Consider the following 17,689-nt stretch of genomic DNA (forward strand, 5'->3'; position numbering starts at 1 on the left):
GGACAACTCAGGTTCCAGTTGGACCCCCACTCTCGGTCAGACCCTGTTTGGACACTGAGTTCCCCATTCGTTCTTGGAGCCTAGTGGCTCTTTTGGTTCCAGCCCCTTGTTTTGGTTTCTCTGGGGTTGGGACCTAGTTGGCATCTTTCGAGCAGGACTCTGCCAATAAAACCCCACCTGGTAACTACAGTTCTTCCAACAGCAGAGAGACTCTTTTGATGCCCTCTGTCTGCTTTCAGGAATTCTTCTTGTGCAGCCCTGGATTCCCCATATCTGTGGTCCTGCCATCCACAAGAGCAGCACCATTACTTCCTCCTCCCCTTGAGCCCATGCTGCTGCCTGCCCACTGCAGTAGCTCCACCCAGTGGACGCCTTGTTGATTCACAAACTGCCCCCCGCCCCCGCCCCCACCCCCCCCACACACACACCAGAGGGCAAGGAGAGACTGAAGAAAGAGGAAGGTCACTCCGGATTGGTAGGTGGCAGGTTTGATAAGCAAGAGAACTTCTAAGGCTTGTTGTCTTTGGTGGCCACAAGGCAAGTAGATCTTTACACCTGCCTGCCAGAATCTTAAGAAGCCTTATGTGGGTTAAGTCACAAACACCATGTAGATGGCCTCAACACCTCACTCAAGGCTATGCTGTTGGAAGAGCTCCCACTGTGGGGACAGGCAGGTTGCATTTCCCAAGGACAGGGGAGGAGGTGAAGAGATTCTAATTGCCTGGGTCCCGCTCAAGGGTCAGCCAGAAGTCACCTCTTCTCCATTATGTCCTCTAACTTAACTCTAACTGCCAAATCTACTTTATTTTTGCACCCAGTTGTTTTTATTGATAATAATAGCTACCATTTACCAAAGTCTTATTTTGTTCCAGGTGGTATAGTAAGCCCTTTAAAAAAAAGACTTAGGAAGAGCAATAGGGACCATTTCCTGAAAAGTCAACACCACTGGGGAAGACAGAGGAAGGACGTCTTGAGGGATGAAATATAGAGCTGTACTTTGATAACATAGAGACCCGGGTTCTAATCCCAAATAAATGGATGAGCTCTATGATTTAGGGCACATTACTTAACTGCCCCGATTCTGTATCTGTAAAACAGAATCTTTACAAGTAATTGAACGAGACATTATATGTAAAGGCATTACTTACTTCCTCCTTGTCTTTTGTAGGTGACTATCATACTTGCACTAGCCCTGAGATGTGAGAAGAAGATGCCTTCATCATCTTAAACCAGGATGAATAATAGAAGGGTGATCTCAGAGACAGAGAGGTTAATCACGAGATGAACAGTGAAAAAGGTATGACATACTCTATTTTAAACATGGTGAGTTTCAGCTGACCACCGCAAAAGCAGTAAAAGCTTTTCCTCTCAAAAAGCTTCTCGCCAGAAATATGACAGTGATTCACAGAAAGGATTTGTTTAGCAGATTTGCAACAATTGCTATCGGCTCAAATGGAAAGTATTTTCTGGTAGCACACTTGGTCCTCCAAGGGAAGTTGATTATTTTACTTAGAGTGCAATGGCAAGGAAGGTATTAAGGACAGCAACATTTCTTCCAATATAAAAAATAAATAAGTAAAATTAGGAAGGTGATGAGGCCTTCTGCTATATTTTGTATACTGGGTGTTAGTAGAAAGACATCAACCCAGAGTGGGCTCACATTTAGGCTCACTGCCAGCTGAACATCAATCTGGGTGCTCAGTGATCTCTTTCTGTATATTTGAACTACCCACCTATTGGGCTTGTGAAGTTTGGGATAATAAAATAATAAAAAAAGAAAGAGCCCCTGCAGTTTTTGCATGAACTTTTATTGAATTCAGCTCAGAGCCCTTTAGCAGGAAGAGTGCTTGCTTTGGCAAGCATCCAGAGCACATCTTTTAGGAAGACCCTTTCTGTTTTTGTTTTGGAGCAACTTTGCACAGTTAATCACTGCGTTATTTACAGCTATGAAAAGTTGGAAACAACCAAGAGGTCCAATAAATAGGAAATAGATCATTTACAGTTTGCAAGCTTGACAGTATATTATACAATATTAAAATAGCTATGTTGTTGATATACACTGTTAACAAATGTTTAGAATGTATAGAAAAATAATGCTTTGATTTGCTACATAAAATGCAAGTGGACATATAAGCACCTTCAAAAAGGCAGGAATATTATGAATTGCTAAACACGTTTTTTCCTTTATTGTTTTTGTTGTAACAGCTTAGTTATAAATAACAGAAAATGTAATCAAAATTTGCATGACCAAAAAGCCCTCATCACACAGATGTGCTCAGGTCTCTCTCCCCTCATAAAAAAAGCCACCAACTTTCCACATTACTGCAAATATCATATTATTCTTTCCTTCTCTCAACAGGTACACTTCTTCAAAGAGGTTTCTTTTCCCTTCTCACTTTGTGTTTTCTCCTCAATCTATTGAAATCTGCCTTCTGCCAGGTCACTTTGAAATTGTTCACATCAAAGTAAGTGAAACACATCTTGTTGCTAAAAGCAGTTTTCTATCTTTATCTCAGGATTTGCTATTTGGTTATACCTTTCTTAACCTTGCAATTCCCAGCTTTCAGATCTGTGTTGTTGTTGTTGTTGTTGTTGTTGTTGTTATTGTTTTTACACTTCTTTTATTAGGCTCCTGGTCCTCCAGTTTTCCCTTAATTTTACAATTCCTCCAGCTTCTGTGTCTCCTTTCCCCATCACTACACTTTGTCTCTTGTTGAGCTTTTCACTGTCAGCATAAATCATCTCTGTGCTGATGAATCTCAAATCTAGTCCCCATCTCCAGAGTTCCTGCATTAGTTATCTATCATGGCAAAACAATTACCCAAAACCTAATGGCTTAAACTGGCACACATTTATTGTCTTACAATTGCTGTGGGTCAGGAATCTGGATTCTGTTTCACTGGGTTTTTTGCTTCATGGCTTCCTACAAAGCTGCACTCAAGGTGTCTGCTGATGGTCTGCATTCTCATCTGAAGACTCAGCTGGGGACGGCTCATGCAGTAACTATAGTCAGTATCCAGTTCCTTGCATGTTTTTGGATTAAAGTCTTCAATTCTTTGCTGGCTATTGGCCAGAGAGCACCCTGAGTGCTTCGCCACTTCATGTGGGCTTCTGCAATATGACAGCTTGCTTCATCTAACTGTGCAAACTCTAAAAGCAATGGAGGGGCGCCTGGGTGGCGCAGTCAGTTAAGCGTCCGACTTCAGCCAGGTCACGATCTCGCGGTCCGTGAGTTCGAGCCCCGCGTCAGGCTCTGGGCTGATGGCTCGGAGCCTGGAGCCTGTTTCCAATTCTGTGTCTCCCTCTCTCTCTGCCCCTCCCCCGTTCATGCTCTGTCTCTCTCTGTCCCAAAAATAAATAAAAAACGTTGGAAAAAAAATTAAAAAAAATAAAATAAAATAAAATAAAAGCAATGGAGAGAGTGTACTAGAATATAGGATTCAGTCTTTGTAACCTGATCATGGAAGAGATATCTCCTCAATGCTTCCGTATTCTACTGGTCAGAAGCAAGTTCCTCAAGGAGAGAGTGTTAGGGAAACCCTGAATACCAGTAGGTGGGGTCTTTTGGGGCCAACATAACGATGCCTACCATAGCTCTAAACCAGATATCTCACTTCCCACTTGTACATAGAAGTACAAGTCCCATTATCAAGTGGAAAATGTACAAGTCTGAGTACATCATCTTTTCCCATCCCCAAAGTAAGCTCATTTCCATCCTTTAAGTTAATGGCACCACCATTCACTGCATTTCCAAAATCAGAAATGACGGGTATTATCATGGATTTATTCTTCTTCCCCACCCCCCATGTCCAATTATTTGTGACCTCCTTCTAGTTCTCATTTCTAAATACCTATTATATCTGTAGTATGAAAATGCACCTTTAGTCTACCTGTGGTTTTTATAACGCAGGCTACACAAATTCACACTCAGCAAAATCTTCTTGGTCAGTAGGGATACATGAAGTTGAATGACAAATATTGTGAAGGGAATAGCTTTCTACCTGAATGATATCAAAACTTCCTAATAGGATGAAGTGGTTTAGTATGGTTATTTCCAGTATGGGGGATGTAAGCTCAAAACAGTCGTGTTTGTTTGCAATAACTTCTATCAGCTGTTCTTGAAAATATTATCTTCCTGGAAGGATGAATCCCTGGAAAATGTTTCAGTCCTACCATATAACTTTTCAGGTATTTTCATTTATTAAATTTTCACACCAGTCCTAAGAAGCTCAGACCTATTTGTTCTACTATTTCATCCTCTCAGGGTCTCCACTAATGCACAGGATGGCAGTGTAAGGGCAGGAGGGTGTTCCTGTGCAGATCCTGGAAGCAGCAGGGGCCTGCACACATCAGGTCAGAACTCTAATTCCTCCCCAAACCATCTTCAGTTCTAGCTGCTTGGAATTTAGACATTGTGGTCTGCTTTTAACAAACCTCCTTTTTCTAATGTGACCATGAGATGGGGATGGCCAAGAGTGACAATGGCATTTTCTAATTAGTTATAACATGATTGGTTGTCACATATTTCATATATTTCCCTAACTGCTATGTCCTTCTAAGGCAGTCCTGGAATGTTTGTCTGGGAGCTGTCTGTGCAGAAACAGATTCGGGTATACCACCTATAAACTGGAGGCCTTACTCCTATGCTCATATCAGTCGCTGCCATCCATGCCTTCAAGACCTAAGTCACCGGAATCCCTAAAATACTCCTCATCCTTAGATTCAGTTTAACTGGATCAATTTCCCAGGCCTAGAAAACAGTTGACACTTGTTATCCTGACAGCCCCATTCAAAAATGAGATATGAAAAGTAATGCTTTCATAGTGACATGTGGGAAAGAACTATAAAAACCCTTAAGACATGGTTTGGCAAAGATATTTTCCCCAATTCAGAAATGAGTAGTGTTTTCTGGCATCTGCTGTAGTACTTTGTGGCTGGCAGCTGAATTATCTTGGTCTCTGCCCAAAACTCTGGCTTCGAAAGCTGATCTTCAAATCTCCTGTGTTAAAGAAGGATATAAAACATTTAATGGTTGTTTGTGTGTCAAAATAAGACATTATATTAACCAGATTAGGAGATGCTGTGCTTGTCCAAATGGCCACAACAATAAACAAAATAATTACATTTTGCCTGGTAATGTAATGTTTATATTATTCTTCCAAACAACCTATGAGATAGGATAGGTTTTAACAGCCCATTTTACAGATATAAAAACTGAGATTCAGTGAGACTAAAAGGCTGGCTTGTGGGTATTTGAACCCACAGCTTTATTTATTTATTTATTTATTCATTAATTCATTCATTCACTCATTCATTTTTAAATATTTATTTATTTTCAGAGAGAGAGAGAGAGAGCATGTGTGCACGTATGCACAAGCAGGGGAGGGGCAGAGAGAGAATCCCCAGCAAGCTCCACTGTCAGCACAGAGCCTGAACTGGGGCTCGATGTCATGAATCATGAGATCATGACCTGAGCCCAAATCAATAGCCAGATGTTTAACGAACTGAGCCACCCAGGCGTCCCTTGAACCCACAGCTTTAGACTTAAGCCTGTTTTCTTGCTACTTTGCTAAATTATTTTTAAGGTTTATTATCTGAAATGCCATGTAGTAAGCAGCAAGTTAGTAATTCTTCCTTTAACTATGACTGAGAGAAAATTATATACCATTCTCAGCCAATATTGACTTGGAGAATTATTTATACCTTCCTTAGCATTAGTAAGTTTACAGTACTTTTGAAGACAATTATCCTACTCATGACTGATCTGTCACTGTAAAACAGGTATGGACTCGAGTGCCCATAAGTAAATATGTTTTGGTGTCATAAATATGTGTTGGTGTCCACATTCCTTTTTCCTAGAAAATTTACTTTAATCAGGTTCTCCTGCCTCTGTGAATTCACTGTCCTCTAACCCATGACCTCATGTCATTTAGTGCTTTGAGACCTCTAAATGGGTTCTTTATATTGAGGTGAGGACATAGCTTGCCCTCTATTAAAAGCCTATAGCATTAATTCACTGTCTTTCAATTTGATAATTGAAATAATTCAATCCTGTACATATTGCTTTCTGTCATCCTTTGCTTTTTTATTTTTATTATTTATTTATTTATTTATTTTTATTTTTATTTATTTTTTGAGAAGGGAGATTAGAAGTCAATAAGAGAAGAGGCAAATGGAACGGTGTTATATAAATCTTTTCTTGTGAAGCAATCTCGGACCTCAGAGGTGGGTTGGTGTGCCATAAAGGGAAGCATCAGTCCGATATATGGACTTCAAGGAAACCCAGTGATGTAGTCCAGGCAGCACTGACATTTAAGGGTACATCTTCTGTAATTGACGGAACATGGCTGCAGGAGTCTCCTAGGCACAAATGGAAGACATAATATGATTCTACATTTTGGCAAAGGATTCCCAGTTAGTGCCCAGATGAAATAAGTAGAAATAATGTGAGGACCCAACAGAATAATGGGTAAGCATGGTATCTGGAACCAGGAAATTGGGCCAAGGTTCTAGGGGGTACCAGGGGGACACAGTCTAGGAGAGTATTCAAGGTTCTGGGGAGGAAGAAAGGCTGTAGCACTAGGCCTGGGTTTTACCCCCACATACATTGGATTTTAGCAATATTAGATGGATGCACCTGCTGGTGAAGACAGGGTCAGTGGTAAGAAAAATTTTGTGCAGGAAAATAATGCAATCAATCTTTATTTTGATAATATTTTTATCTGCTATTAAGGACAGCTTGAGAGGGAGGAATGAATGGAAACAGTGAAATCAATTAGGAGGCTGTTGTTATCTTCAAAGCTTTGTCTGTCTCACCTTTATTCTTGTCAGATTTTTTTCTAGATATCTTTAAGAGTCTCTCTTACCAAATGTTTTAACACTCATTATCTGTTTCTGTATCATGAATCCCTAATGAGATTGTAAACTTTGATGAATTTGATGCACTTACTTTTGCTTGTTTATAGCATTAGGTTAATGATAAACAATCAGAAAAATACATGGGCATGTTGCTGTGAAAAATACAAAGCATGACAAAGTATGGCATGAGCAGAGAAATGGAGGTATGTTGTATTCAAGGATATAGATATGTCAAAAGGGAAAGGTTCATTGACTCCTACAGAAAGGCGTTATGTGGGGAACTTTTTTAAGTTTATTTATTTATTTTGAGAGAATGAGAGAGAGAGAGAGAGAGAGAGAGAGAGGGAGAGAGAGGGAGAGAGATTATGTACATGAATGGGAGAGAGAAAGAGAGAGAGAGAGAGAGGGAATCCAAAGCAGACTCTATGCTATCAGCAAAGAGCTGGATGCAGGGCTCAAACCCATGAACCGTGAGATAATGACCTGAGCTGAAATCAAGAGTTGGACGCTTAACTGACTGAGCCACCCAGGTGCCCCTGTGGGCAACTTTTTGAATCACAAGTTGCACCATCTTCTTACAGTTAGTGTTCAAAGATATATTACTTTATTTCTTTTTCATTCAACTTGTTTGTGTTTTTATGTGTTACTTGTAGACAGTATTAGTTGTTGTTGTTGTTTGTGTGTGTGTGTGTGTGTGTGTGTGTTTTAATCCTGCCTGGCAATCCTTGAATTTTGCTCCTGTACTGAATCCATTTGTACTTAGTATAGTTACTGAAATGGCTGTATTTGAGTCCACCATCTTGTTCAATTTCCATTTGTCCCATCTGCTCTGTACCCACCCTGTTTCATTATCCTCTATGTACTGCAGTCCTCAAATTCCTGATGACAGTGATGCTTTCTCATAATTACTAAGAGGCATGGAGTGCTGGCAGGCCTCTTGCGGTTCTCCTGCACAGTTGGCGGGCCCCATGCCTGCTTCTCAGGAAGAGTCATCTCTTATAGCATTCCTGCCCTTCCTTCAGTGATGTCTGCGGTCTCCCACGATTCGTGCCTGGGATACAGATGGCTCCTCCCAGGTACCTTTCTTCTCCATCACCTAGACAGCCATATATCTTGCACCCCAGAGAGAGTCCCTTTTATGTCCTCTGTCCCCAGTGTTTCTTGTGAGCACTCAGGGAAGGCTCGAGAAAAGAGTTGGTGAAGGGATGCAGAGATCTTTGTGCCTCAGCCTTTGAAAATTATTTAAAATTCCATCTACTTTCTTTTTACCCACATCTATAGCAACATCCTCCACTCACTGCTCTGCCAAAGGAGGGTATGCTGTCTCATCAGAGAGGCTTGTCACCTTTTGCATTTCAGTTCACTAGGTTACCTGATGCCGTCAGTTCTCTAAGAGACTAAAAATCTTTAATGGTTTTGTGTATTAACCAGTTCATTCTCATTAGTAGAGTGGAAGCAGCATGTCCTCTCACTTTCTCTATCCTAAGGAAATGGAGAACTCAGATGATGCATTTTCCATGCTTACCAAAATGGCTGGCACACGATTGCTGCTCAAAAAATACTTGCTAGTTGAATAATATGAGTAGTCCCATCTACTATTTATACATCTTTAAGTTATTGTTCAGTTGCATCTGAACTTAAATCCAGATATGGTTTTAGAGAGAATCAATACAATAAACTCTAAAAAGAAATGCGCTCCTTCATGTCATGTATGTAGATACATAGATGAGGAGGAAAAATAATCCTTCTGTTGTGCTAGATAGTAGCAAATCAGGGCAAAGAACCTTCTACAAGGAAGGCCTTTATGATAATCAGAGATACTCTGGGATTCTGGGATAACTATTCTTAATATGATTACAAAATCTAATAAAGAACAAAAATGTTAGTATCCCTGTAGTTTCTTTGTTGTGGGTCATAAAGCTCTCTACCTTTTCCAGACAGATCCTTACATTATGCACACACATAAAGTACCTTACTTAGTCATGCTTTATTTCTGGGTCTTGAGTGAATCTGTGGAGAATAATTGTTATGTAAACATCATATTGTCTCTGATAACTGCACAGATATTCTGGAATGGGAAGGATTAGGATATATTTAGAGGTCATCCATGGGTTATATAATGGAGTAATATTCCATATAATAACATCTTGAAGTACAGTCAGGGGAAGTGACCAGATCACTGCAGAATATCTAGGTCAACAGCCTCACCTCTGAAAAATAGGCTGGTTGCCAAGGAAGGAAAAGATGGACTTCTTTCTTTTTGTAACCAGAAATAGCAAGACCTTATGTCCTATAAAAGCAAAGATGGACTAAAATATCATGAAACAGACCTGGGTTATAAGAAATAAAAAAGCTATTTCTTGTTGCCCTGAGTCTTTTACTTATATTACAGATAGAGGCAGACACTGAGCCAACTTTGAGGGAATCTAAAACATAAAAATACATTATTTTAAAACATAATAAATACATTTTTTTTGGTTCTCAAGGAACCAAAGAGCATCCTGAGTTAAATGAAAAGGAACAAAAGAATATCCATGTTGTCTGGAACTGAAGTTGTTTAAACACAATATATCAGAAGAAAAGTAATCACTAAAGTATGCAGGCCTATGTGTGTATATGTATTTATATATGTATGCATGCATACATATGTGTTTATGTGGGGATATGTGTAGGAGGGAGAGAGAAAGAGAAGAGAAATTGAGAAATGAAGGCCAATTGCTGAGAGAAATCTGGTTTTCATCAATTTACAAATAGAAATTGGGACTGTACCAGATATGAAGATGAAACATTTTGAGTCCATTAGGCTTTCTTTGAGTTGCAATTGTTAGGGCATAGAATTTGCAACACATAGATATTTCCTTTGCTTTGCCTGCCTGTGCTGCAGAGATATTTAAACTCACGCCTCATGTATCCCTCTGGAGCTCACGCTCAGTCTGATCCTGGAAATGCTGAATATCTGACTGATCTCTTCATGAATCCGAGGCTGTTTTATCTCAAGGCTTAGCATGCTGTCAGTAATTCAAAAGTCCTTAGTCCTGCCATTAAGCTAGATTTTGCCTCACAAGAGAAAAGAGGGAGAACTAAGGCTCTCTGAAAAGCCAACATGTAGGGTAACCTTGTTCTGAACCCTTTAAAATCATCAAGGCTGGGATAGAATCATCTGGGTTATTTTGAGTCACATATATTTCCAATTTCTTTGCACAGAATTATTTTTAGTCTTAATTTTACTAGCAATGCTGAAAGCTAACCTTTATATCTTTAAGTGTTCTCAATTTTATCATCTAACTGATCTTTATAAAAACCAAGCCTGTCTCAAATTGTTTCTAAAATTTCATTGGTTAACACCTTTACAAAATCACCACTGTCTTTGGGTTAAAATTCACCCTGGGGGTCAGTGTAATATAGAGGTGAAGAGCACAGACCCCTGAGTCAGACTGATGAGCTCCCATTCCACATTCTACTACCTACTTACGTTTCTGTTATTTTCATTTCCTCATCTGGAAAATGGGATAATGATAGCACCCAAGTCATACAGTTCAGAGTATTCGAGAAGATAATTTACCTAAAGCCATTCAAAAATTGCCCGGCACACAGTAAGTGTTTAGTGAATGCTAGTTAATATCACTGTTGACACAGAATACAAAGCCCTTTGTGGTGGGACCATACTTGACTTTTAAATCACTGTGGGTCAGGAAATCGGCTAAATTTCTCCATGTATGATTTTGTCTGGTATTTACAACAATCGTATTGGATAGGTATAACCCTTGTTTTTAAGCACAGATAGTAGGTACTTCCTCAGCAGCAGCAGCAGTATTATCAGAATCATATTTTCCTTCATCATGTATTATCATTCCAACTTTATAGAGAAAGTAATCCCTTCATATGGATTTGAATAATTTAAACAGAGCACATCCATCTGGAAGAGAGAGACAGAGAGACAGAAATGCTAGCAGGAAGAGAGATAAAGAAACAGACCATTCAGTTTCTTACTGCTGGCATCAATCTCTTTGAGACACAGCAGCACCAAAATTTTTCTAAATTTGCCCTTTATCTTTATCATGAGATCCCTATTTTGGGTAAAGCTACTTTTTTCTTTGTAAACTATAAAGTCCTACCTGCTGCAGTATAGGAGAATACAGAGGATTAAAGTCTCAGAGATGGTGTGATGGATGATCTTTGACTATGATTTGCTGTGGGGAGCACAAGTGATGAGAAGCCAACTTGGTACCCCTAAGGGTAATTAAGGCACAGCCTAGTTTGAACCTCAAGCGATCCTATTCATCCTTCCCTTAATTCAATAAATGTCTCACCACTTTATATTTATACATCTACAAGTTTCTACTGAAAGGACTCTACCTATAATACTGAATATTTACTCAAAGTAGACCTACTGCCTCTACTTGTAGACATGAATTTGTATTTCTATCTCCCTGGGCATTTAGCTACATGACAAATCCACATGCCTCGTGGGTGGGTAGCGTGCTGCCGATGAGACAAATCCTGAGATGAATGCACAGAACGGATAAAGGCTCAGAGAGAAGCCTGGAAAAGGCTGGAACAAGACAAGCACACACGAGCCACTGAAGCTGTTCTGGAGGTCAGCCGGGGTGATGCACATTTTAACCAAGAGCGAGTTCTGTCAGTATTGCCAAAACCACATTCATTCCTCTTGAACCAGTTCCCATTATAAGCCTTTGTTTCTGCTTGAAAACATACAAAGTGTTTTCAAATGTTCTGTCAGAAGTCAAGGCCTAAACTCCTTATGGAAAGTCGCACTGTAAACTGGATACAAGTTCCATAACTCACTGTTGGTGGCTCAAAACTAAGCTGTACTTTTTGTTCCTTCTTCTCAAGTCTCCCATTTTCTCTCCTGTTATTCTCATTTCATGTATATCCTAAAAGTCCAAATGAACAAAATTGGTTCAATATAATTTTTTAATTCTGAATGTGGAAAATCTTCGGCTTAAACTCCGTGATACCAAAAAAGATGGGGCTATTGAATTAAACAGAATAATAGGCTAGCAGAACCAGTTTGGAAAATATTTGATGCAAGATTCTTATTTTTTAAATGCAAACCACACACACACACACACACACACACACACACACACACACACAAATGGTTTGCATTTAAAAATACATAGACTAAAAATTGTGATGGAACAAATTCATTCTTGGCTGTATTTATTTCATGTATAACACTGTATGTAGATGATTTCAGGCATCCCAGATCTCAGGAAATATAAAATCTCAGAGTTAGTTTGGTAAAACAAAAACTCTACTGGATAATGAGATCTAGAGGATCAACAGATGTATTTAAAATTTTTTTTCTGGGGCGCCTGTGTGGCTCAGTCCGTTAAGTGTCCAGCTTCAGCTCAGGTCACAATTTCTTGGTTCATGAGTTGAAGTACCGCATCGAGTTCTGTGGTGACAGCTCAGAGCCTGGAGCCTATTTCAATTCTGTGTCTCCCTCTCTCTTTGCCCCTCCCATCCTCATGCTCTGTCTCTCTCTCTCTCTTTCAAAAATAAACAAACATTAAAAAAATAAATAAATTTTTTTCAACATTTATTTATTTCTGAGAGAGAGAAAGAGAGCACGAGTGAAGGAGGGGCAGAGAGAGAGAGGGAGACACAGAATCCAAAATAGGCTCCAGGCTCTGATCTGTCAGCAGAGAGCCCAACACAGGGTTTGAACTCACAAACCGTCCGATCATGACCTAAGCCAAGGTCATATGCTTAAATGACAGAGCCACCCAGGGGCCCCTCAACCTATGTATTTTAAATGAACAGCTCATTAATAGAAAAAAATGGGGTTAAAACTGCCAGCACTTAATTATTTAAATGTAGGATTAAAGTTAAACATCTGTTGGAGGTATTGTGTGTTTTAAATATAATGATATTGATGTACAGTGATATAGCAAAAGAATGGGATAGAAGGAAAGAAGAAGGAATAATATATAATTGTACTAATTTCTCACCTATCACAGATGGTAGTTAACAGAAATTCTGAAGTTGAAAAAAATACTTTAAAAATATGACTAACATCTCAACTTTAAAGGCACATGTAATAAATAGAAATATATTTTAGGACATAGCTCTTGTGATAGACAAAGATTTTAAAAAGTACAGTACTTCCCTTGGAGTACTTAATTTTTTTAAGTAAACTTTTTCCTTTAGAATAGTTTGAGACTGACAGTGAAAATGGTACAGACTCCCCTTCTACCTCCACAGCCATCTTCCCCTATTAATAACACCTGACATTAGTATGGTCCATTTGCCAACAATGATACATTCTTACTAACTTAACTTCGTACTTTAATTCCTTAATTAAAGTACCTTAATTTTGATCTAATGTCTTCTTCTATTCTAGGATATCATGTAGCATATCACATTACCTTTGGTGATCATGTCTGCTTAGGCTCCCCATGGCCATGACAAGTTCTCAGACTTCCCTTGTTTTTGATGACCTTGGCAGTTTTGATGAATACAACTCAAGTATTCATAGAATGTCCCCCAACTGGGATTTGTTTGATTATTTTTATAGTTAGACTGGGGTTACAGGTTTTGGGGAAGAAGATCACAGAGGTGAAATGCCATTTCCATCACATTATATCAAAGGTCCATACTGCCAACATGATTTATCACTGTCAACCTAACTTACCTGGCTGAGGTGTGGCTGTCTGGTTTTTCCACTGTCAAGTTTTCTTTTTCCCATTTTTCATGCTTTACTCTTTGAAGGAAATTACTATACACAGCCCACACTTAAGGAGTCAGGAGTTATGCTTCACCTTTTTGAGGGTGAGTATTTACATAAATTACTTGGAATTCTTCTGCAGAGGTGATTTGTCTATTCTAATCTATTCTATTGAGTGATTTATAATTTATATATGCATTGAATTTTTAATAATGTCAAGATGTCAAGAATAAAGGCACCTATTTAAAAAAAAAGAAGGAAAGAAGAAAGGAAAGAGGGAGGCAAGGAAGGAAGGAATGAAAGAGAAAAGGAAGAGAGAATTCTGGAACTGAAGTCAGTCCTTCACACAGGTGACCTGATCATATCAGTCTCTCCTAGTTCCATTTCATTACCTGTCCTGAGTACATCCTACTATATAACTAGAGAAAAGCTGAAAATTGTTTAACAGTTATAGTTTACTTGGTTGTTACATCCTAGATGCAAGTTTGTGTTCAAAAATACTGAACCTTAAGTCTTTAAAACAATCCTGATTTCCACTTAGAGTAAGCATAAATCACAAGCTTGTATTGCAAAACTGTTAAACTTTTTTCTTTAAAAAATGTTGACCAAGAGTCAGTGATCAGGATCAATTACATTCCCCATCCACCACTCATACTGGACATGCTAGACATCCCTCCCATTCCGTTCACTCCCATAGATGCACCACTTCCACTACTGTAGTAGCTGCTGTTCACTGCTCCTTGGCTGCCTATGCAATGTTTGATTGAAAATCACTGGAGTTTTCCTGTAAAACTTGGTCATATCCACTCATGCTGCTCTGGCCGCCGTAGCCACCCCCATAACCACCACTCAGCTGCTGAGAAATCTTTTTATTTTTTTGTTAAAAACATTTTTAATGTTTATTTATTTTTGAGAGAGAGAGAGAGAGAGGATGAGAGAGAAAGAGACACAGCTTGAGCAGGGAAGAGGCAGAGAGAGAGGGAGACACAAAATCCAAAGCAGGCTCCAGGCTCTGAGCTGTCTGCATGGGGCCCAATGCGGGGCTCGATCTCACGAAGTGTAAGATCATGACCTGGGCTGAAATCAAGTCAAATGCTTAACAGACTGAGCCACCCAGGTGGCCCAGGGTATAATATATTTGAATGCATATTTAGTAACAATTAGGGTACCATACATAAAAGCTGAAATTTAGCTCCTATTATAGTGTAAGTAACTAAATGTAGGCAAGTATCAAATAAAAAATTATCTCCTCTCTGTCTCTCTGTCTATCTCTCTCTCTCTCTCTCTCTCTCTGTCTCTCTCACTCTCCCTCTCCTCTCCTTCTCTCTTTTACACACAGAGCTCAATTTATATATCTAGAAGCAATGACAGCTATGTTACAACTTAGGCTAGTCCTTTTTGACTTTGATTTTGAGAAGGATCTTGATTTCAGAAACATTAAAATGTGGATAGGGAGTGCATCTTAGAATTAAGACACTATACTATTTATCATTTTTAGCAAAACATAGGGCTAAATCATGAATCAAGGGCAGCTGTATAGATCAGTCTTCTACTTATGCAACAAATATATCATTTTATCTTTAAGAGCCAATACTCTTTTTTTTTTAAGTTTATTTATCGAGAGGGGCGGGTGGCACATAAGCAGGGGAGGGGAAGAAAAAGGGAGAGAGAGAATCCCAAGCAGACTCCTCTCTGCCAGCACAGAGCCTGATGCAGGGCTTGAACTCATAAACTGTGAGATCATGACCTAAGCCAAAATCAGGAGTCGGAAGCTTAACCGGCTGAACCACTCAGGGGCCCGAGCCAATACTTGCTATTTGTTAGCCATTCATTCTTTGTATCTATAATTCATTGATAATTGGAATTTTTCATAGTGAAGTAAAAGCAACCTTACAACATATATCATCAAAAAGCAAAAACCTGGGGCGCCTGGGTGGCGCAGTCGGTTAAGCGTCCGACTTCAGCCAGGTCACGATCTCGCGGTCCGTGAGTTCGAGCCCCGCGTCGGGCTCTGGGCTGATGGCTCGGAGCCTGGAGCCTGTTTCCGATTCTGTGTCTCCCTCTCTCTCTGCCCCTCCCCCGTTCATGCTCTGTCTCTCTCTGTCCCAAAAATAAATAAAAAAAAAAAAAAAAAAAAAAAACGTTGAAAAAAAAAAAATTTAAAAAAAAAAAAAAAAAAAGCAAAAACCTTACAGATTATATCACGAAATAATATACTGGAGTGCCTGCGTGGCTCAGTTGGTTAAGCATCCGACTTTGGCTTAGGTCATGGTCTCATGGTTCCTGAGTCCGAGCCCCACACAGGGTTCACTGCTGTCAGTACAGAGCCCACTTCAGATCCTTTGCCCCCCTGCCCCTATCTCTCTGCCCCTTCCCTGATTTCTTTCTCTCAAAAAAAAAAAAAAAAAAAAAAAAAAAAGAATTTACCAATTTGTTAATATGTGCTTTGGTATTTTAATTACTTGAAAATTGGCCACTTATATGAACCACATTTGGAAAAATCCCCTCAAACAAAGTGTATCCAGAAAAATTAAGGCAGGAAAGTCTTGAAATCAAGCAAGTTAAAGCCCTCCCGAAACATATATACTTCCATATATACTCAGGTGAAGCAACTGAGACTTAACAAACATTTCCTAAATTCATGGCAAAATTAGGACTGTAAACCACACTTCCTGGTTCTATGCCCAAAGCCCTTCCCACTTCATCGTCCAACCATAATGTGTTTTCTTCCTTGACCTGTAACAGGTAACTAAAGATCTGCAGTAAATAACTCATGATTGAGAGCACACATTATATAGTAGGTCAAGGCAAGCTCATCACCCATAGAATAATATTAGGAGAGATCCAGTCTGCCATTAAGTGGGCTCTATGATCCCTGCCCCAATCCTTCCTGGTTTGTCTCTGAACCTACTCCCCCTGCCCTTAAAGCTGATTGGCCAAACCAACTCCTATGTATACAGGTGGCTTGAGAAATAAAATCACTTATCTTGTTTCATTAAAACAATAACAACATTGTAAATATTATCAAGAAAACATATTATTTTAGCCTAAAAGTTTCCTTCTGGGAGCCTGGGAATGTCTGTTAGGGAATGTTCCACATTCTAAAAGCTATGTTTGTTTTCAGTCCATTTTAAGTGGAATATTTTTCACCCTTCTGAGTAGGGCAGACAAAAGCTTTAATTAAACAAATGTCACATGGGAACTCTTGCCCCCAAAGCCTTTATTGGCCCTAATTAGCAGATGCAGCTGTAGACTCTATCAATATGAGATGGTCTGTTTATTGTGTCCATTTATATCATACTCATCAGGGAGTATGTGGAAGACACCCCAGAATTATCAGCTTTAATTAAAACTGGCTCAAATGGTGGAGAAAATAGCCCACGCAAAAATGGGTCAGGTAAAAGAGGAAGATTAAAAAAAAAAAAAAAAAAAAGCAGTAGCCACAGCACACTGAGAATATTACCATGGCTTCTTTGAGAAAACTGGAGGAGGGTGTTTGATGTTCTGATTGTCAGCAAATGCTTGAGAGACACGCAGACATTTCAGGGCTAGACTGAATTATACAGACAGGGGAGCTCCTGAGTCAGAATGTTTTCTTCTCCTCCCCAAGGTTCCTAAATGACCCAGCGCTCCCCTAGCTTTCATTCTAAATAGACTGGGAAGGAGAAGTGGTACATTCATTTAGACGTATTCATTGAATCCATCATTCAAGGAATTATATACAGTTAAATCTGGAAGCTCCTGGAAAGTTATTTGATGTATCTTAAATACAAAATCTAACAATATTTATTCAAATTCTGCTGTGCTTTTATATATTTTTCTTATCCTTACAACTCAAAGCTGGTACCTTGCATTTTCCAGATAAACTATCTTAGGCTCAAAAATTTCAAGTCCTTTCTAAATGTCATAGAGTTAATACATGATAGAAGCAGGATCTAAACTTCAGTGTGATTCCAAAGCCCAGACACCTTTTTCCAAACTGAGGCTTCTCTATATTAGTCAAAAGAATTTAGTATTTTGGCCAATAACTTGTTAACATGGATAAAGGAGCTGGGATTTCTGAAGACCAACAAACTGAAGTTTAAACCTTTTCCCACAGTTTCTTCACTCATGAAATCAGGATAATAAATACTCTTT

Source organism: Neofelis nebulosa, chromosome 10 (assembly GCF_028018385.1).
Source record: "Neofelis nebulosa isolate mNeoNeb1 chromosome 10, mNeoNeb1.pri, whole genome shotgun sequence".
NCBI classification, from domain to species: domain Eukaryota; kingdom Metazoa; phylum Chordata; class Mammalia; order Carnivora; family Felidae; genus Neofelis; species Neofelis nebulosa.